Source organism: Lactuca serriola, chromosome 7 (assembly GCF_051521515.1).
Source record: "Lactuca serriola cultivar US96UC23 chromosome 7, Lser_US96UC23_V15, whole genome shotgun sequence".
In the NCBI taxonomy this organism is placed as follows: domain Eukaryota; kingdom Viridiplantae; phylum Streptophyta; class Magnoliopsida; order Asterales; family Asteraceae; genus Lactuca; species Lactuca serriola.
The window spans coordinates 115,761,567-115,785,659 of NC_136414.1; positions in this window are offsets into that span (position 1 = coordinate 115,761,567).

The following is a 24,093-nucleotide window of genomic DNA, read 5'->3' on the forward strand; positions in this document are numbered from 1 at the left end:
TCGGGTCAAGGGAATATCAAACTGTGAGTCGACAGAATTGACCCTATCCAAGGAAATCACCGGTTCGAGCCATAAGATGTTGGGAGTATCAATGGCTTCTTTGATAAGCTTCTCTAGAGTCCACGGGATTTGGTGAAGATGTCAGCCAGTTGATCAGTTGTTCGAACAAAGTGAATCTCTACGTTTCCGTCTTCCACATGATCCTTAATAAAGTGATACCGCAATGCAATATGTTTGGTTTTGGAGTGTTGCACCGGGTTATGACAGATCCTTATTGCACTTACAGAGTCGCAATATAGAGGGATCTTTTTCATATTGAGTCCATAGTCTTGGAGTTGGCTTTGGATCCAAATCACTTGTGATGTGCAAGAGGCAGCTGCAATGTACTCTGCTTCGGCTGTAGACAGAGAAACACACGTTTGTTTCTTAGATTGCCAGCTCACCAACTTCCCGTCGAGGAATTGACAGCCTCCTGTAGTGCTTTTCCGATCTAGACCACATCCTCAAAGGTCTGCATCTGAGTAGGCTTGAACAAAGAAACCTGAGTTTGAGGGATACCAGAGAACGAGAGAGGTGGTTCGCTTCAAATACCGGAGTATATTCTTCACTGCCAGCATGTGTGGTTCACGGGGATTTGCTTGAACCTTGTTTGAATTTAGACATCCTTAAAAACTTAGTTAGTGTTTCATACCATGTCCTAGGTGCTTGTTTCAAACCATAAACAGCTTTATCCAATATGTAGCAGTGATCCGGATGCTTTTCATTCACGAAGCCAGGAGGTTGCTCCACGTACACAGTTTCTTCAAGTTCCCCATTCAGAAACGCGCATTTCACATCCATCTGGTAGACCTCGAAATTCTTGTGTGCATCATAGGAGAGAAATATTCGAACGGATTCCAGCCTTGCTACCGGAGCGAATGTCTCTTCATAATCGATTCCTTCTTCCTAGCAGTAACCTTTCACCACTAGCCGAGCCTTATTCAGGATAACATTCCCCTCCTTCTCCATTTTGTTCCTGAATACCCACTTGAGACCGACGACTGAGGCATCTTTCGATGTTGGAATGAGACGCCAGACCTTATTTCTTTCAAACTCATTGAGTTCGTCTTGCATTGACTGGACCCAATCAGAGTGATCAAGGGCAATATTGACGGTCTTCGGCTCAATTTTGGACACGAAAGAATTAAACATGCAGAACTCTACTTTGGAGAATAAAGCAGTTTGTTTTGCCTTCAGTTGTGAACGAGTTAGAACATTCTCTGATGCGTCACCCACTATTTGAGATGCAGGATGATCTCTGATCTATTTGGTGCGAGGAGGATAGTTTGGATCATAGGATGGATCCAATTCAGCATTTACCATTTCTTCCAACTCTGATTGAATGTCGTCGTCATAGAGCATATCAGAATGCTCCCCCTCGACAGATGATGAGCCAAGAAATCTTTCTTCAACCAAGCTTTCAGGTTGATCCAGGCTTTCAGTTGTCACTGGACTTTCGGGTGTTACTGGGCTTTCGGGTGCAGAGTGGCTTTCGGGTGCAACAGGACTTTTGGGTGCAGAGGGGCTTTCGTGTGCATCAAAAATTGGATTATCCCCCTGAATGTGTGAGTCCTACTCATTTGAAGAGGATAGATTCTCCCCCTCGACCGAAGTACCGCTCTGGGGAGGTTCTTTTCGAACTGGTTCATCCGCTCCCATTTGTTTGGCTGCATCTTCGATGATCTTCTTTAGGTGATCAATCTTGTTTTCTGCTGTCGTGGCTTCAGAGTGAGCTGCTTTCTCAGGTTCATCAAATAGATCCATGAACTGGTCAAAGAGATTGGCGTTAGAGGCTGTGACTTGACCTGTTTGAGAGAAAATTGTTGGATAAGGTGTCTAAGTCCATAACTATTTCGGGCTTGTACTTGACCCGACCCGGCATGGTCCATTTGGGTTGCATGGCACCATGCAATTGGATAGACTAAATGAGAGAAATAACACTTGGAGATTATTAATATATTATAAGTTCTAATATATTAATAATATTATTTAATTAGTTGATCAAAGAATTAATTTGGAATTAATTAAGTGATCAAAGGATAACTAATTAAATATATGGGTTGATTATGTAAATCATCCATATCTTGTATAGTGGGCTAAAAGGCTCCATGGATTATCAAGTTGGGTTCTACCCATAGGATGCTCCATGGATGCTCCATGGGAGTTACAAACCCATGGGTCATGGAAATGAAGAGTCATGACACATTAGGGTTTACATGGTGTAACCCTAGATGTGCCAACACTATATAAGAGTCCCATTCTCCACAAAATTGGCTACACAAGTTGAACACTAAGAAACTAGAGGGCTTGGCTGATTTTGAGAAGTGTGTGTTATCTCAAGAGTCTTTCCAAGAGCATTTGGTGTTGTGTGAAGCATTTGAGGCATCACACTTGGGGTGCTAGGCTCACAAGGTTTCAAGGAACACAAGCAACAACAAGGTAAGTTATTCTATCTATGATTCAAGTTAAAATTGTTCCCCATGTATTCTAGATAGGAATATAACCTTGGAATTCAACTTTGCATGATAATTAGACAAACATAGATCCAAGGTTATTAGGGTTGCATGTACACTTAGGAAGTGTTAGAATGCTCAAAACCCATCAGTGGTATCAGAGCCTAGGCTTGTTTGTTTGTTATTTGTGCTTAAAAGTTGAAGAAAGTCGAAAATTCTGCTGTCTGACTGATGGACTCGGCGAGTCCATGGGGAGGACTCGTCGAGTTCATGTGTATCTTCAACCTACTCGGCGAGTAGGTTTATGCACTCGGCGAGTAGGGTCGACAGAGTGCAGAATTTCGACTTGAGTTGCTGGAAATGGATTAGAATCATTACCCTAAAATGTTTTGGTACTTGAAAACTTGTTTTAGAAGGTGTAATGTCTTTTCTAACTCATTTACAACAACTAGTTATCAAAATTACAAAGATTAAATGTGATTTTGATTCTTGAAAGTGTTCATATTCATATTCTTGTTCTTATGATGTTTAGATGATCATAGGAATTATTTGTAACCTATGTGGTAGATTAATTCATGATCATAATGTGTTTTAATGGAGTCCATAACTTGTCCTCAAGTTATGGAAAACCAAAAGTCTCTTGGATTAAAAACCATTAAAAGAACACAAGAGTTAGGAAAAATGAAAAGTCCTCATTTTATTACTCTATTAAACTCATAAGTTACAAGAAATGAAAAGTTTTGAAGGTTTACAAAACTTGCCCTCAAGTTTTGGAACAAGTAAAGTTAAGTTAAAACTTTAGTTCCAACCCCTAGAATTTTAAAAGTTAAAATTCAACCCTTATACTTATATTATTATGATTTAATAATTATATATATATATATGTATAAGAACAAAGTCGTCTTACCGCTAGTACGCCTCATTCACGAAGCCGGTCTATAAGGTGGGTATAAGGTTGTTGCCTATAAAATGGTGACTTAATGGGTGTCCACTCTCACCCACCGCTTGCTTGATCGGTGGAGGGTCGTTAGCCGAACGGGTAAGACAAGGACTTATTAATTCTCATTCAAAGTATGATGAATATTATAAAGTAACTAAATGTTTTATTAAATTCCCAATCTTAGTTACTTTAGGAAAAATGTGAATAAGGTGCTATTCCATGAAATTACACTTTACACTTTGATTAAGTCGTTGGTGGAGCGTGTGTGGTTAACCGGCACACTAACTTGGACTTAACAAGGTAGGTATAGGGTGACTTAGGGTTTATTATAGTATCGATGGAGCGTGTGTGGTTAACCGGCACATCGATTGAGTGATAAACTTTAAGGGTACCAAGTGATTTGCATGGTTACTTCACACCTCGTTTTGTGATCCTCGGTATCCCAGTCACAAAACTTGGAGGGCACACTCGAGATTGAAACATGCCTTTGAAAAGATCATTGAATCTCAAAGAATCTAGGAATTTCTAAGAACCATTCAAAAACCTAATACGAAAATATTGCGGTTTTCGTGGTGGAAATTGGTGAATCGTCATTCACCTACCTTTCAAATATGATATAGCTTAGATTACGGCATACCTCTTCTAAGTTATATTATATTGTGATTGGATCCTAGCCTGAATATTACATTTGGGGGTTTTATTAAGGACTCTCTTATATCTAAACTAATCTTGTCCTCCTTCCTTCAGATGTCTTTCAACAATGCTTCTGGCTCTAATCCTAATGGCTCCTTTACCCTTATGAACTTGTGTGGGAAAGTCACCTTTGATGGATCCAACTTCAATGAGTGGATCAAAAACATCAGGATGATTACCCGCTACGAGGACAAAGAATATGTCCTTGACAAGGAGCTTAAGGAGATTTATGAGTCCACTGCAACTCCTCAGGAGATCGCTGAATTTCGGGCACATGAAAGGGATGCTACGAAAGTGGCTTGCATCATGACGGCCACGATCACAGCGGAACTCCAAAAGTCTTATGAGGATTTCTACCCTTATGACATGCACCAAGATTTGATGGAAAGATACCATCAAAGTGCAAGACAAGAGAGGTATGAAATCATCTGCTCCATGATAACAACCATGATGAAGGACGGGGAATCCGTCACGAGCCACATGCAGAAAATGCAAAGGTATGTGGATCGTTTGCTGAAGCTTAATGTGAACTTCCCGGAGGATCTTGCAATAGATATTATTTTGCATTCCTTACCATCGTGCTATGATCAATTCCGCATGACATATCACATGAACAAGGAAGAAGTCACCCTCAGCAAACTTCAGGGACTTCTCAAGACTGCAGAATCAGGTCTTAAGGGGAAGTCGGTTGCTATCACTCCTACTCAAAACTCTACTCCGGTTTTGGCAATCGGGAAAAGTCGAGGGAGGAAGAGAAAGAGATCTTCGAAGGGTACCAAGGCTCGGACCCTTGATGGCTCTTCTTCAAGTGGAACCAAGAAAGGTTTCATTACTCCTTCTTCTGACCCAAAAGAGGCTAAATGCTTCTATTGCCATGAAAAAGCTCATTGGAAGCGGAACTGCCCAAAATACCAGCAAGATGTGAAGGATGGGAAAGTTAAACCCAACCATGCAGGTATTTACACTATCATTTCTAATAACTCACCCCATTCTAATTCTTGGGTCCTTGATACCGGGTGTGGTATTCACATTTGTTGTGACTTGCAGGGACTAAGAAGAAGTGAGGATGTGGAGCAAGGAAGGATAAACTTGATCATGGGGAATAGGAAAGCTATACCTGTTACCAAGATTGGAGTTTATACTTTATCGCTAAGTAGTGGGTTTAGTTTAGATCTGAATAAGTGTTGTTATTCGCCAGGAATGGCAAGAATATTATTTCCTTCCATGCTTTGTACAAACAAGGGTTTACCTTTTCATTTAATAATGAAGTTGGTTCTATTGATGCTTTCTTTAATAATGTTCTTTATTTTAAAGCATTACCTTGTGATGGTGTGTATGAAGCTGTATCTGTTGTAGATAACTTAGGAAATAATGTTTTGTGTATTGATTCTACTAATAATAACTTGGATAAAGCATCATTATGGCATTGTCGTCTTGGACATATAAGCAAGAAGCGCATAGGCCAACTCCAAAAGGATGGAGTCTTGGAGTCGTTTGACCTAAAGTCAGATGATAGTTGTGAATCATGCTTACTTGGAAAAATGACAAAGTCACCCTTCACAGGTTCGTGTGAGAGGGGTGAAGGTTTGTTGGACCTTATACACACGGATGTGTGTGGACCATTCAAACATGCCACAAGGGATGCTAATCGTTATTATTTGACTTTTACTGATGATTATAGTAGATATGGATATGTCTACTTGATCAAGCATAAGTCAGAGACTTTCGAGAGGTTTAAGGAATTTAAACAGGAAGTCGAGAATCCATTGGGCAGGAACATTAAGATGCTTCGATCCGATCGTGGTGGTGAGTATCTTAGTTCAGAGTTCCTCGACTATCTAAGGGAATGTGGGATAGTCTCACAATTGACACCTCCCAGGACACCACAGTTGAATGGTGTGGCTGAGAGGCGTAATCGAACCTTGCTAGATATGGTTCGTTCCATGATGAGTCGAGCTACGCTACCAATCTCATTCTGGGGGTATGCCTTGGAGACTGCCGCCCATATTCTTAATCTAGTCCCTACAAAGAAAGTTGCCAAAACTCCTCACGAGATGTGAACTGGTAAAGTACCTAAACTAGACCACATCAAGATTTGGGGTTGCGAGGCTTTCGTGAGACGCGAGACTCATGATAAGCTCGAACCTCGAAGCGAGAGGTGTATTTTCATCGGTTACCCACATCGATCCTTTGGTTACCTCTTCTACAGACCTAGTGACAATGTGGTCTTTGTAGCAAGAAGAGGTGTCTTTCGAGAAAGAGAGTTTATAAGCCAAGGAGACAGTGGGAGGCAAATTGATCTTGAAGAAATTCAAGAATCAAGCGGTGAAGGAACTTCAAACTCTAGCCCTCAACTTGAGGAGGAAACTCCTGTTGAGCCAATTGACAAATCTGTACCTCTGAGACGTTCCACGAGAGTTAGGAGTGCACCTGAGCATTACTATGGATTTCATATTACTGCAGAAGGTGAGACACTTATTAGTGATGGGACACTAGTAAGTCAAGATGACCCTAACGGCTACGAGGAAGCCATGGCAGGCCCCGAGTCTGCTAAATGGAAAGAGGCTATGGATAGCGAGATACAATCCATGTATGACAATCAAGTTTGGAACTTGGTTGAAAATGTACCAGGTCGTAAGACAGTAGGGTGCAAATGAGTCTTCAAGAAGAAGAACGACATGGATGGTAAAGTACACACTTATAAGGCTAGACTGGTTGCAAAGGGCTTCTCTCAAATTCCTGGAGTGGATTATGATGAGACCTTTTCTCCGGTAGCCAAGATTAAGTCTATTCGGGTTCTGTTAGCCATAGCTGCATTTCATGACTATGAAATATGGCAGATGGATGTCAAAACCGCTTTCCTTAATGGAAAGTTGGCTGAAGATGTTTACATGAGTCAGCCAGAGGGTTTTGTCAGCAACGAGTACCCTAATAGAGTGTGTAAGCTTGAGAAATCCATTTATGGATTGAAGCAAGCACCTCGTAGATGGAATCTTTGCTTTGATGAAAAGGTCAAGGAATTTGGCTTTTCTAGGAGTGAAGATGAATCTTGTGTGTATGTCAAGGCTAGTGGGAGTATAGTTAGCTTTTTGGTATTGTATGTGGATGACATACTACTCATAGGAAACCACATTCCAACCTTGCAGGAAGTAAAGTCCTGGCTTGGGAAGTGTTTCGCTATGAAGGACCTTGGTGAAGCTGCCTATATTCTAGGGATAAGAATCTTGAGAGATCGGAGTAAAAGACTAATTGGACTTAGTCAGAGTACCTACTTGGATAAGGTGCTGAAGAGATTCAGCATGCAGGATTCCAAGAAAGGAGAGTTACCCATCCAGAGTAACACCAGATTGAGTAAGACACAAAGCCCTAGCACTGAGGCTGAGATAGCAGAAATGAGTCGAACACCTTACGCTTCGGCTGTAGGATCGATCATGTATGCTATGACGTGTACTCGACCCGATGTAGCTTTTGCCTTGAGCATGGTTAGCAGGTATCAGGCGAACCCTGGCAAGGCACACTGGACTGCGGTAAAGAATATCCTCAAGTACCTACGGAGGACTAAGGACTGGGTTCTTACCCTCGGTGGGAGTGATGACTTGAGAGTTGTAGGGTATAGTGATGCTAGCTTCCAGACTGATAGGGATAATTTCCGCTCTCAGTCGGGCTGGGTCTTTACCCTAAACGGAGGAGCAATTTCTTGGAAGAGTTCCAAGCAAGAGATAGTGGCAGATTCTACTTGTGAATCAGAGTATATTGCAGCTAGCGAGGCAGCAAAGGAGGCGATATGGCTGAAGAACTTCATTGGAGACCTTGGAGTTGTACCAGCTATTAAAGAGCCAATGGAAATTTTCTGTGATAGTGAAAGTGCTGTTGCCTTAGCCAAGGAACCAAGGGATCATGGGAGATCCAGAGACATCGACAAAAAAATACCATTTCATTAGACATCGGATCGAAGAAGGACACCTCGTGGCAAAGAGGGTATCATCGGATGAGAACCCGGCAGATCCCCTCACGAAGGGACTGAGTAGGGTTAAGCATCTTCAGCATGCTCGGAGCATAGGGCTGAAGGATGATATAAGTTTTAGTAGTTAGATAACCCGGAAATTTGTAAAGTGTAATTGACATTTGATGATGAATAAAAGGTGTTTTATTTATGAGTAAAGTGTTGCTATCTCTTGTCAATCGTTTACTATATTTCTTTTGCATGTTTTGACTTCCAGAATAATTTTGTTTGGTATAACATATTATTCAAACCTCCACAGTTGGTCATATGTTGGAAGTAGATATGAATCAAGACTGTCATGTTTAGTTGTAGAGGTCTTGGACAAGGCTACAACAATCATGAGTGCTCATAAGTTCTGAGCATTGGACTCAACCCATGCTCACTGGAATCACTTCATGGAATTTTATCTCGAGTGATCGTGAGACGGTAATATCATATAAATCTTCAAACCTAGAGATATGATTTGTTACTTACAAGTTGGTTATGCATTGACTGTATGAAACCGCATTGGTAACTCGATGTTATAAAACATACTTTTGTGTGTAATTCAATAAGTGGTAGAACAAACATATGAGTCGAAGTTTATCTGTTCCTTCTTGGATTAGAAGCTGGTATCTAGGCCCCTCGATGATTTTGTTTTGACCCATGTACCGGGCCCGGTCAAAACTAAGTTGATGTGTTCAATTAAGTTCTATGTCAAACAAATCGGAAATCGGGAAACAAATGCTGGACAATAAGCAAGACATGTTCCATGTATTTGTCCGGCTGATATCTAGAACAGAGGATTATATGATCACTTATCTTAAATGGCGTATCATCATCTTCTCAGTTCCGAGAGACCTTGAAAGAGCTACGATTGTCGGTCGGTTCCTGAAGTACTAGAGATATAGTTATTAGACTTATCCAAGTGGGAGACTGTTGGATAAGGTGTCTAAGTCCATAACTATTTCGGGCTTGTACTTGACCCGACCCGGCATGGTCCATTTGGGTTGCATGGCACCATGCAATTGGATAGACTAAATGAGAGAAATAACACTTGGAGATTATTAATATATTATAAGTTCTAATATATTAATAATATTATTTAATTAGTTGATCAAAGAATTAATTTGGAATTAATTAAGTGATCAAAGGATAACTAATTAAATATATGGGTTGATTATGTAAATCATCCATATCTTGTATAGTGGGCTAAAAGGCTCCATGGATTATCAAGTTGGGTTCTACCCATAGGATGCTCCATGGATGCTCCATGGGAGTTACAAACCCATGGGTCATGGAAATGAAGAGTCATGACACATTAGGGTTTACATGGTGTAACCCTAGATGTGCCAACACTATATAAGAGTCCCATTCTCCACAAAATTGGCTACACAAGTTGAACACTAAGAAACTAGAGGGCTTGGCCGATTTTGAGAAGTGTGTGTTATCTCAAGAGTCTTTCCAAGAGCATTTGGTGTTGTGTGAAGCATTTGAGGCATCACACTTGGGGTGCTAGGCTCACAAGGTTTCAAGGAACACAAGCAACAACAAGGTAAGTTATTCTATGTATGATTCAAGTTAAAATTGTTCCCCATGTATGCTAGATAGGAATATAACCTTGGAATTCAACTTTGCATGATAATTAGACAAACATAGATCCAAGGTTATTAGGGTTGCATGTACACTTAGGAAGTGTTAGAATGCTCAAAACCCATCAAAAATCTCTCCTATTGCTTCTTCAGAGGATTTCAATTTCTTGACGTAATTGTCGTCGAACGTCACATAATAGGTTTCTTCAATTCTTTTAGAATGCTTATTCAAAACCCTGTAAGCCTTTGAAGTAAGAGAATATCCCAGAAAGATACCTTCATCAGCTTTGACATCAAACTTGTTGCGATGTTCTTTGGAGTTGAAGATGAAGCACCTAGAACCGAACACGTGAAAGAACTTGACATTCGGCTTCTTGTTGTTGATTATCTCATAAGGAGTGAGAGAGAAACGCTTATTGAAATAAGACCTGTTTTGAGTAAAACATGCTGCAACAATGGAATCAGCCCAGAAATATAAAGGAAGGGAAGCAAAACTTAGCATGGTTCGTGTCGCCTCACACAAGGATCGGTTTCGCCTTTCGACAATTCCATTCTGTTGAGGTGTATAAGGGGTTGAAAAGTTGTGACTGGTCCCTTTTTCTGCCAAAAAGTCTTCGAATTGTTTGTACTTGAAATCCAGTCCATTGACACTCCTAATGTTTCGAACGACTTTTCTCAGTTGCACTTCGACCTGCTTGATAAAGATTTTCAGTTTGGGATTCGCCTCAGATTTGTGCTTTAGGAAGAATACCCAAGTAAAACATGAGAAGTCATCAACAATAACAAGGATATACTTGTTACCGCCAATGCTCTCGATTGATGATGTACCACATAAGTCGATGTGAAGAAACTCAAGTGGTTCAACAACTTTTGTGTTTATAATCGTTGGGTGACTTTGGCGACTTTGTTTCCCCATTTCGCATGCAGCGCACAAGTGTTTACGATCAAACTTGAGCAATGGAAGACCCCGAACATGAACGCCGGTGACAAGCTTGTTGATGTCTTTAAAGTTAAGATGTGAAAGCCTTTGGTGCCACAACCAACTTTCGTCTGAGTGAGCTTTGGATAAAAGACATATTGCTGGATTCCCTTTGATTGGTCTGATATTTAGAGGGAACATTTTACCTTTACGATTTGATTTGAGAATGACTTTGTTGGATTTCTTCTCTATAATTTCTGAACCTTCATCATCGAATGAGACTTTGAGACCGGTTCCTCCCACCAGCTGAGACACACTGATGAGGTTATGCTGCAACCCCTCTACATACGCCACCTTTCTGATTGTAAAATCTCCATTTGTTATCATCCCATAACACTTTATCGTTCCATAAGAGTTGTTACCGAACTTGACATTGCCACCATTTTGAAGAGACCGAAACTCCCATAGCTCTTCCTTCCTTCCTGTCATGTGATGCGAGCAGCCACTGTGTATGTACCTATCATCGTCAAACTGCTCATCACTAATAACCTGCAGAAATTAGGCAGATTTAGGAACCCAAAGTTTCTTGGGTCCACGTGAGCTTTTTACAAAAACAGGCATAGTAAGAGAAACATCAACTAGATATGTTCATTTTATTAAGGTTGTTTCATCTTTTCTCTTAATAGCAAACACTTTGATTTTATTAGAATTAGATGCAGGTGTTTTGGATTTAGGTTCTGGTGTTTGGACTTTAGCCTGCTTTCGGTCTTCATCAGCTGAGGAAATTTTCCTTTTTCCTTTCAAATCCTTTGATGATCTTGAATTTGGTGTAGGATCATAATTAGGCTTAGAAGAAGATTGAGAACGAGAAGAATTAGAAGAAAAGAAATTAGAATGAGAATTTTTTTCACTTAAGATTCAGAATGACTCTTTCGGTTGTGGTCATTTGAAAGACCGAAACTGGACTTTCGGTTGCTGATAGATGATGAACCGAAGCTTGATTTTCGGGTGTTGTAGGTTGGTGGCTCGAACTGGATCTTTTATTGTAAAAGCTTGCCGGGCTGAAATTTGGTCTTTGCCTGTTGTTGTTTGGTGGACCGAAACTAGCTCTTCGGTTGTTGTTGCTTTTGGGACCGAACCCATCCTTTCGGTTTTGTTCTTCCTGTGGCCCGAAAGTCTTCCTCTGGTTCTTTTGAATCGGTGATTTGAAGTTCCTTTTACTCCTATTTTCATCTCCTTTTGACTTAGAATGTTTGTCAAAGAGAGTGTAGTGAGGATTTTGAGAGCGCCAAAACTGCTTTCGCTCTGAGAGATTTTTCTTGTATCTCAAGTTTCTCTACTGCTTTTGATTTTTCACCTGTTTCGGTTGTCAGTGGATATTTGCCTTTTGTTTCGGCTTCTTGGCAATAGGTTCACTTTTCATGGAAGAGGTTTCGCTAGTTGAGGTGACTTCTTCCACTGGAATCTCTTTTGTGCCACTGGAACTTGGTACGTCAAAATTGGTAGGCTTATTCAGAGGTTCAGGCACATATCTTCCTCTGGTCTTCCATGATGTTCGCTCCGACAAACCGACTGTTTCATCTGCGTTTTCTATCGGTGCATACTAGAAAAACTGATCACAGCCATCTGCATTATCTTCATTCACCATGGCAGTGAGTTCAGCTGTCTAATGTTCGGTTACTCCCATGACCTTATAAACCTGATTGGGAGTTGTTCTAACCTTTTCAAACACTATATCCTTTTCTTTAAGGATTGGGGACTTAGTTTTGGACAAACGAGCGAATTCCACAGAATTTTCGGAAATCAGATTTTTGTGGTTTTCAGGTTCGCTACTAATGAACTCGGAACAGTGAACAACATCCTCTATAGAAATTTCACTCATGTCATCGTCCTCATTAAGTTCAGATGCATTTTCAACATCGATTTTATTTTCTGAACTCAATTTGGTACTCAATGAGTCAAATTTTTGTAAGGTTTCAGCCCTGAGTTTTAACTTATCATTTTCATCCAAAAGATCTTTAAGCATGTCCTTATGGTCTTTGGACTTTATAAAAGATTCAATTTTGTCCAGACCATACATATAAGTAGGATTGACATCATCAGAAGATACAACACTTTCACAGTTGTATGCTTCGGCATCGATTTCATCCTCCTTAAACTCAAGGAAGGGTAAAATCATGCGATGTGTCTTCTGTCCTATTTCACAGTTTAAATGCAGCTGAGGAATGTTAGCATAAAGCCTTTTGGAAATCAAACAAAAAACATTCATCTGTTTTAATAATTTGAGATTGTCTCTTTGCAAATAAATGTTCTCATCCCTAAACTTAACCAGCTCCAACTCTTTCTGCTCTATCCATATCCTTCTCTCCTCACTCTTGGATGACACCCTGCTTATTTGGTCAGTTAGATTAGAATTTGTGACCAATGTTTGAGTTAAACAACTATCTATATTTGAAATTCATGTATTCAAGTTATTTAATTACTTTTCATATGATTTTTGTGGAATTTTAAATGAGACGGAAATAGATTGTACCTTCTTGATCAGTTCATCTAGCTCACTGATCTTTACACTGAGAGGTTTTGCTGTAAAGCACAAGTCTTCTCGCTCCTTAGCTTCTTCGTTTCCACCATCAGTGTTGTATCCCCTCATCTGAGATACATCTGTCACCATCAGACATCTTCCATCAGCTTCACCACTCTTCGCTACATAAGCCTTTCCATGAGAGGGCTTTCTCACTTCATCGTCTTCCAAGTCAGTCGACCACACCAGCACGCCACCGAACTCATCATCATCCACCGAACCCTGCACAATAAGAGCATTCATAGAGGGATTAGTAGCAGCTTTCTTCCTCTTTATCTCTTCCAGTCTTTTCATAAGACTTGCTTCTTCATCTTTCTCTTCATCTTTCTCTGTCATCTTCTTCAACACACAATCTTTTGCGTAATGATTTTTCCCACCACAGTAGAAGCAACTGACACCAGAGTCAGCGTCACCTTTCACTTCCTTCTTTGATTCTTCAACTTTCGGCTCCTCTTTCACTTTCTCAGAGCTGTAGCTTCCCTGCCAATTTAGGTTCTTGTTGGTAGGGAACTTCTTCTTAATGAACCTTCTGGGATTTGATACCATCATAGCATAATCTTCAGCCGTTAAATCGTAATCTCCCAGATTCAAATCTTCCTCTTCTTCTGCATTCTTACCTTTGGACAAGAGCGCCAAAGACCCCAAGCTTGAAACCACGCTTTTCTCTTGCAACACAATCTTTTCTTGGGATTTCAGAATCCCTACTAGTTTTGCCAAGGAATATGATTTAAACTGCTCATGCGCTTTAACCGTTGACACAACAGCCCAACATTCGGGTCTCAAACCATTTAAGAATGTGACCTTCTGTTCGATAAGCTTTCTTTCAATGTAATGCTTGATCATCTTGCTGAGAAGATGATTGAACCGATCAAATGTTTGTGTAACAACCTCATCCGACATCTGCTTGAGTTCTCCAAATTCCGAGAGAAGTAGGGTCTGAATCGAATGCTCCAGATCTTCAACTGTGGAGTACAGCTCTCGCAACCGATCCCAGATTTCTTTGGCTGTACTGCAAGAACTAACTAATCGAAATGTGTCGGACTGAAGACCGAATCGAATTAGTCTTAACGCCTTAATGTTGCATTGGAACTTCTCCTTTTCATCTTGAGTGACATCTTTCACATCTTTTAATCGATCATTATACTCCTTTTGAGTTTTAATAATCCTGGACGTGCTTGAATGAGCAAAAGGGCCAGAAGTGATAGCTTCCCATGTTAGATACCCGTTATCTTCAGATCCAATAACGTAATCTTCAAAGTGGTGCGTCCATACTTCATAGTCTTGAGTATAGAAAATTGGAATCTTGGTGGTTGATCCGATACTGTTAGAGATGTTGATGGGATTGGATTGAGAATCGTCTATGCTTGATCGTGTAACCTGTTATAAGATCAGACTTTGTAATACGTAATATTAGGGCAAAATGAGAAATTAATGAGATACATCAATTATGGAGTGACGGCTCAATAAATATCAATGAATGCGGAATAAACCCTAATCGCTTCTTTCACAGAAGAGATGTGTATGAATTACACAGTCTCCTGCTCTGATACCACTTGTTGGGATTAAAACCCTAATTGTGATTTGATGAACAAGATGCGGAAAATAAGAACAAACACAAATATGAAGATTAGGTCGAATGAACACTCGATTTATTCAAACAAGAGGAATAAATTACACTTTCAGCATAGACTAAAGAATATAACACTACATAAGAAACCTCACGTGGCGGCTACATTTTGCCTCACTCTTAACCCTAATTATGAATAATACATGACTATTTATAGGGAAAAGATAAGTCTTGGTTTTTAACCTACACTTCATCAAAGGGGCCCATTTCCATCATCCATGGAGTGCTTTGAAACCCTACAATCTCCCCCTCAAAGTATGGAATGGATGACAATGCTTTAACTTCCAAAACAAGCATCTAGCAAATAAAAAGATCTTGCAACGAGGAATAGATGAAGCAATCCATGAATCTTGATTCTTCAATAGTCTTCAAACACGGGCTCTAGGATATATAAATCAATCACTGAAGTAATGTCATTAAACTTCATTTTCGAATGTAATCCCAAAAAATCTTTGTGACAACCCGAAATTTCCATTCTGAACAAACCATTTGAAGCCAATAGAACTAGATCAATTACAAAGAAAATTCAGACTTCGAGTATAAGTTGGCAGATTTCAGGATTTACACTTAAGGAGATATTAGGAGAGTGGATGCACTAGGGTTTTGTGCAACACTGTTATTCCAATACTCTAGGATATTAGAGTTCATTCCGAGAATATAAATATTTTCTACCAAAAATCCTAGGACTATATATAGAAAACTGAACCAAATAGTTCATTAGTTGAATTCCATTTAAAGAACAGTCAAAATTCTCTCTCACGGATCTTCGGTTTTTTATCCCAAATTGTGAGTACTTCGATCTAGTTATGTTATATAGCTTAGATGGTGTTTAGAAATACCAATTACATATCAAATCGGTGAGACTCGGGAGTTTACCGCCGAAGAACGTTCTTGGGGAGTAAACTCCAATATGTGGCTTAAATGCTACTTAGTCCTTTCCCCGTGATTTGTAACTACCTTAGACTTGTATGCTAGTGTGTATATGACTAGAAAACATCAAAATCGGATTAATACCCCAAGATTTGGGAGTTTACCGCCCAAGAACACTTGGGGAGTAAGCTCCATTTTAAGGTCCTAAAGGGTTCCAATGACCCTCAAAGCTTTAGAACTCGAACTAGAAGCCTTCATTTCATATTTAGGACACCAAAATCAATTAGAAACCATGATGAAAGTGATTTCACGGCCAAGGAGCTTCTTGGGCCGTGAACTCCATGTTTAAGTGCCAAAATGCCCTCAAAACCTTCCTTAAGCCAAGAGACTAATTTGGGCATGTACCTAAATGAGTTTTGGACTAGCTAACACACTTAGAACACCAAGAGTAAGGTGTTCATGGCCCAAAAGGTTCTAGGGCCGTGAACTCCATAAAATGGTGCCAAATGGTGCCATAAACTCTTCTAAAGCCAAGTACAAATGCCTAGTTTAGTTCCTAGATAATTTAGAGACTTGAAGACACCATAATCACCCTCCCAAGGGAGTTTACGGCCATAAAATCCATGGGATATGGTCCCAGGTCCGTAAACTCCTCAAAGGAGTTAATAGGAAGCCCAAACACTTGTTTAAGCCTTGAAGCAATTCACCACTAGAGTCGTAATAATTCTAAGCTTCATTTAGGGACTTTGTTGAGAGTTTACGGCCGGGAGTTTACTCCCCTGGGCCGTAAACTCCAAAACATATGGCCATTAGACCATAAACTCGCATTAGGGGCATTGCACTCCTTTGTTGAAACCCATTAGCCTCCTAGCACTTGACCAAAAGTGTTTTCCTCGCGTTTAAATGTTTATACTTGTATAATTAATGTTTTAATCACTAATTATTTATATACATATGTCTTCATATGTAATTAGGATCATTGTGTGTGTCTAAAGTCTTCACTTGACACTAAGCACTTGTCCGATCCTTCCTTACGATAACAGTCCGTTCAATTCCAGTCACCTACTGCAGGTGAGTTCATACCCCTTAATCAATGATTTAAACTGTTTTTAATTGTTTTATGGGGGGGGGGATACAAGTAGAATTATGCTAGTTATTATATCAATCACATGTGATTAATAAGTAGAATTACACTAGTTATTATATCAATCACATGTGATTAATATGCAACATTCAAATGATTTACTACACATTAGCCGTTTTACCAAATAGTTTCCTTCAAATGATTTTTATAAACATTTTATATGTTTTAAACTCCTTATTACACTGTACATTTTACTCTGTATATCACATTTCAAACTTATTTACAATTGTGTTCCAAACAAATGTTTCCTTATACTTAAACTGTTTTATCAAACCTATGCCTTCAAACTGTTTTATTGGTTGACATCAAGTCGATCTTTTCTGAAATTAATAATTATGTTCAAATGTTTTACAAAACTTATTTATGCTTTTATATTATAAATTGCATGCCTCTATATGTATAGTTATATAAGAAATGTTTAAAAGACTTAGGAATGCTATCCACCCTATTTCCTTTTTGCGGTTGAGATGTGGTCTGGTGGGATATCGGGTACTCGTCCGAAGGTCGTTTAAATATTAGTTATATATCATGTGTATATATATAGTCATAAAAGGTCCTTCCAGTTCATCCCATGCCCTTGGGTAGCAAGGGTATACATCCATGTTCATACGTACCAGTTAGATTACTAGTAAACTACCATATGGGTAGTTTAGGAAGATACTAGATCTATTACTAGAACGCGATATCATACAATGAGTCAGTTCATTCGTGAGTATATACTTGCTAGATAGAGAGCACATACATTACAACTAGAACATTTCATTACTATGAGTACATATACAACTATACTAGGAAGAGAACATATACAACGATACTAGAACGAGTACATTACTATACTTGCTAGATAGAGAGAGAACACACATTACAGCTAGCACACGCCGAACATTTCCGTACATTACACTTACATTAATACGTTGATAAAATTGTGATCCACTGTATTAGAGCATGCCTTAAATGTCATGGCCCGAGTTGTAGCCAGAGTCTCTTGAAGGGAGAGCGTGAGTTTGCGTATAGATCTATACTGGATTGACTATCCTACACCTTGCTGCTAGCTACAGCCGGACCTGCAGGTCTGCGGGTGCCAAACGTCATTCCTTATTATGACCATTCTTATGTCGTTGTTACCAGTCGATAGTATGGTGCAATTAATCACATGACCTTAATATAAATCCGGTTTAAGGTAGTTGGTACAGCAGTAGTTCTTATAGCGCTACGTTTTAGTACTACAATAATTTTCCCCGTACATATATTTAGTGATCTTTTCACTTAAACTATAACTGTAAAAACTATATTTTGATAATGATAGTTACACTTGGGAAAATTTCACACTTTTACAAGAGATGAACATATAGAACAGTTAAGTCTTGGTAGAAGACTACATAGAGATCAGTTAAGTCTTGGTAGAAGACTCCCTGTTATAATAGTAGGAATCATAGGGATTTCTAGGGTTTTTTCAAACGTTTATATTTGTTTTACAAACATCTTCATACTTACAGTTCATATACAAATTCTTACATACAAATACTTACATACAAATTAAGACACTAAAATACTTATGATCTCACCAGCTTCAAAGCTGATACTCGCTTTCAAAATTACTTGTATCCTCAGGTCATCATAGACAGGTACCGATGCAAGGAGAAGGGAAGATGGAGCTTGTTCAAGACTCATCTTTCATTTTGATTTATGCTTTAGTGTTTATCAAAATTTGACAGAACACTTGTATAATAATTATATTATTAATGCAATGGATGATGTTGTTGCTTGTTTACTACTTTTCATTGTTGTGATACTGTACATGACGTCCTCCGCCCCAAAACGTTTCCGCCGTTCTTGGTTTTGGGGTGTGACAATCTTCATGAAAACCAAACCCGCCATAAAAACCCGTTTCAGAACAAAGAAACTGAATCACTTCTTGTCTTTGAAGAGCTCCCCCTCCAAGTCACAATGATCTTCAAATAAGCTAATGATATAAGCCATCAAAAAATATCATGTAACAACCCAAACTTTAAGAGTCGTAATGCCACTTGATCGAGAAAACTCTAGAAGTCGGAGATATAACAAGTCCTTAGCAGAGCTCAATGAAGAACTTCCGCTGTAAAGGATACTTCTTTGTAAAAGCTTTAGCAGAGCTCGATGAAGAACTTCCACTATAAAAGCTACCCTCATAATTCTACCACAAGCTTTATAAAAAATCTTTAACTTTGAAAAGTCACAAATCCAATTTCGAATGGCCATACCAAATTCTCCCCTGATTTATAATCGAAAACGTTATTATAAAGCCTTCTTATGGTCATGAGAATGATCTTGAATGGATAAAAATTATTATGCTCCCCCTCGACAAAATGATATATACAATGAAGTATAAAATCCGAAAAAGTCGTGAAAATTTATCGTTATCACGAAAAACGACTTTCCGAACTGCCAAGACTTGATGGAATCATTATTTTTCTGTTTACGAAAAAATATGTGCGTTAAAAAATTCAAAACTGTTCACCAGCCCTCAAATTTGCAAACTTTCCAAAAAATGGGCTGAAACTGTCACATTGTTGAAAGTCAGGGGACTAAATAGAAATTTTGTATCAATTTCTCTTTGAATTGTAACAATTTTTTGAATTTGATCCAAAAATGCCAAGCTGTGAAAACATCAGGGACCAAAAGTATCAAATCGTTGAAGTTTCAGGGACAAAATATGAAACATTAAGTCTTCTTCCCCAATACACTCCTGATTAAAGGAACTAAACGGTGACACAAACTCGTATACGTATCTTGAAGAACATGAATCTAATCTCCCATTTACTTTCGTTGCAAGTGCTAAAAAAAACAAACCCAATCATAGGTTCGCTTTCGATTCGGTCGAATACAGCCCAAAATGAATCCAGATTTGTTCCTTTCGCTCTGATTTCAAATGGGCACATACCGAAAGTGAATCTCAGGTTTGTTCCGAATCCGTCAATTACACTCCCAAAGTGAACCCAACCAAATGTTGAATTCCAATTTTTGGACACTAACCCAAGTTTGCTTCTTGTGAGTTTCGTTTCCAATTTCGTTGATTATTCCCTTTAGCGAATGTTCACAGGAAGGACTTTAAAGGCAATTTTGACTTTTCGTTTTGACTGTCGTTCATCGCAATTGAGTCCCCGAATCATTCTGATTGAGCCCCAATTTCCGATTTCATAGTTCGCATCACACATCCGATTTTGACATAATCCACGATTCCAATACCCATAACACCAGCAAACCTGAAAAACGTGAAGCACCAAATTGAAAGACCCGTTTAGCCGAACTCAACTTCTTGCATTGACCATCGTCATCAATTAACGCCAAGCGGTAAAATCAAGTTTTTAACACGATTTCCAGATCAAGCAGGTCGATTCCCAGATAAAACATCACATTCAATCAAAGATCAGTACTAACTCCATCAATTCATGACAATACTTCACCCGTTCTTCATCGTACATACTAATGTCGTCATTCAAAAGAATCAAGAATCACAAAAAAAACACGAATCATAATCGACATGTTCATCATTGAAACACTTTGGAACATAAAAGCTTTTCCAGGTGGTTCGACTTTAAGTATACGCAAGATCAATGTGATTAGATTTGCAAATAAGAACTTTCGAATGTCCAAAAGATCACCATCGATTTTTAGATTCGGTCATCAAACATTAAATCAGAAATTGAAGAAAACATATGAATCTCAATGAACAATCGAATCTCAAACACAAATCAATTGATCAAAACATGAATGAGAAACCCAGATTGGAAGATAATATTGTCGACGATGGATGATAAAAACAAGTAACTGGAACGAGGAAGTGAAGAAAATAAAACTTGGGCTTGAACAATCAGATCAGTGAACAATAATGAGCAACAAATCATTGGGCCAGATCAAAAGATATTTTATGAATCGATTTTGTTTAAAAAAATGATCAGATCCAATTCAGAAAATAAGAACAAAATACGAATCGGATGAAACAAAAATTACCCAATGAACAGTAGATGAATACATAAGCCTCCATGAACAGTAGATAGAACAAAAATCTTGATTCCAAACGCCAAAACATCAATAATCTTCAATAAATTGTGTAGAAAATCATCAAATCAAGAACCGATACTACAAAAACCAACAGATCTTCAAAGACCCGCTCTTATACCAATTGATGAGTTGAAAAACTCTTTGATCGTTTAGATCTTTAAACAGGTTAATCACAAAAACATAAACAGAAATATCAAGCACAAGAGTGAATCAAAATATGTCGAATGATTCAATAGATTCAAGCCTCATCAGAGCTCGACAAAGAACTTCCGCTGTAGAGGCTATTAGGGTTACAAATGATAAAGATAATATATAAGAATAATCGACTTCAAATCTTTCGTACTAAGATGCATGCAAGCATCTATAAATACTGAAACCTAGAACATAAAATCACGGATCGACAGGCCTAATCCGGATACAAAATTAGACTTAAAGAACGAGCCCAAGACGCAACATCTAACAGAACCTACATCTGTCGAAGATGACCCAAATGGTATCCAATCCACCCGTTGTCTTGGGCAGCTTGGTTATGAAATCCATGGTGATCCGCTCCCACTTCCATTCTGGTATCTCCGATTGTTGGAGAAGTGCCGATGGCTTCTGGTATTCGACCTTAACCTTTGCGCACGTAAGGCACTTACTCACGAAGGTAGCAATCTTTGCTTTCATGTTAGGCCACCAGTAAAGCTTTTTGAGATCCAGATACATTTTATCTGAACCAGGGTGAACGGAGTATCGAGTGTTGTGCGCTTCCTTCATGACCAAATTTCTGAAACCTCCGTGGCGCGGTGTCCAGATTCGGTCCATGAGATAGTAGGCACCGTCACCCTTGACCTCCAACCTTTTATCCATTCCACACAGGGATTCTCCCGTCACATTCTTAGGTTTTAAGGCTTCGAGTTGAGCCTCCTTAATCTGTGCGGATAGATGCGAATGGATAGTCATCGTTAACGACTTGGCTCTTCGACCAGAATGCTCTTTTCTACTTAGGGCGTCTGCTACCACGTTGGCTTTCCCCCGGTGATAACGAATTTCGCAGTCGTAATCGTTGAGTAGTTCGACCCATCGACGTTGTCTCATGTTGAACTCCTTCTGGTTCAATATGTGCTGGAGGCTTTTATGATCAGTGTATACTATGCTCTTCGTTCCATACAAATAATGTATCTAGATTTTTAGAGCGAAGACGACCTCCCCTAACTGGAGGTCGTGAGTAGTGTAGTTTACCTCATGTGTCTTCAGCTGTCTTGAGGCATAGGCGATGACCATACCTCGTTGCATCAAGACACAACCGAGCCCTTGATTTGATGCATCGCAGTATACCACAAAATCTTCTATACCCTCGGGAAGGGATAATACTGGTGCGGTGCATAGGGCTCGCTTCAGGGTCTGGAATGCCTTCTCCTGTTTCTCTTCCCAGTCGAATGTTATGCCCTTCTATGTCAACATGGTGAGAGGTTTCGTAATCCGAGAGAAGTTTTGAATGAATCTGCAGTAGTAGCCAGCGAGGCTTAGAAATTGATGAATTTCTGTATGCGTCTTCGGTGCTGACCAGTTCTCGATAGCTTTAATCTTGGATGGGTCCACGTGGATTCCTTTTTCACTAACCATGTGTCCTAAGAATTCAACTCTTCTGATCCAAAATTCGCACTTAAAGAACTTCGCATATAACTTCTCTGATTGTAGGGTTTCTAGGACTCGTCGTAGATGATTCATGTGTTCTTCCTCGCTCCGAGAGTAGACGAGTATATCATCAATAAAGACGATGACGAACTTATCTAAGTATGGACGACACACCCTATTCATCAAATCCATGAAAACTGCGGGTGCGTTAGTCAGTCCAAAGGGCATCACTACGAACTCGTAGTGCCCATAAAGGGTTCGGAAGGCTGTCTTCGGGACATCCTCCTCTAGCACCCGTAACTGGTGGTACCCGGATCTAATATCAATCTTGGAAAAGTAACTCGCTCCTTGTAGTTGGTCAAATAGGTCGTCGATACGGGGGAGAGGGTAGCGATTTTTGACCATGAGTTTGTTGAGTTCCCTATAATCGATGCACATACGAAATGATCCGTCCTTCTTCTTTACGAACAAGACCGGAGCTCCCCATGGTGAGAAGCTCGGTCTTATAAAGCCCTTGCTGAGCAGCTCGTTATGTTGACCGGATAGCTCTTGCATCTCGGCAGGCGCTAAACGATAGGGTAACTTAGCTATGAGGGTAGCTCCTGCGACTAGGTCGATTTTGAACTCAACCTGACGTTTGGGAGGTAGACCCGGAAGGTCCTCGGGGAAGACGTCAGGGAAATCGCATACAACGGGGATGTCTTTTGGATCTTTCGATTTTTGGCTTGTGTCAACGATGTGTGCAAGGAAGGCGCGATATTCTTTACGCAAGTATTTCTAGGCCTGAATACTGGAGATGATACAAAGGCTCATACCGGGTTTGTCTCCATAGATCAATAGAGTTTCGTGATTCGGTGGACTAAGGAGAATGCCTTTGTTGAAGCATAGGATATCGGCGCGATGAAGACTCAACCAGTCCATGCCAACGATGACATCGAAATTCTTGATTGAAACTGGTATGAGGTCGATTGGAAATGAGTGGTTGTCTAACGTGAGGGGAGAACCTATGTAGATTTCGTTAGAGCTTTCGGTCTTCCCATTAGCCATTTCTACGACGAATTTTTCTTTTAGTGGTTGCGGGGATTGTTTAAGTAAGTGTTTAAAGTTTTGGTTTATGAAGCTTCTTTCTGCACCACTATCGAATAAAACACATGCATAAGAGTTGTTGAGAAGAAACATACTCGTGACTACTGTGGGATCCGCCACCGCTTCGTCGTGACCAATAGCGAGTAGTCTTCCAGTTCCTCCTGCATTCCCAGTCTTCAGACAGTTTTTCATGAAATGACCAGCTTCACTACAGCCATAACAAGTCTGGGTCACTCCCGAACCGGGAACTTGCGAGATAGGTTTAGGTGGGGCTCTACAAAACCTGGCAGTATGGCCCTTCCGGCTGCAGTTGGAGCATTGCAATTCACGGCAGGGGCCGTTGTGGTGGAAGGGGCACTTGGGACACTTGGGCAGATTCCCAATATAAGATTTTGCTAGTGCAGAAGTGGATGGAGTGGTGGCAGCATGAACAGCCACAATTTATTGATCTTTGGAGGAGGTTTGAGCTTTCTTTCCCTTCTTGTTATCCCAATGCTTTCTGTTTT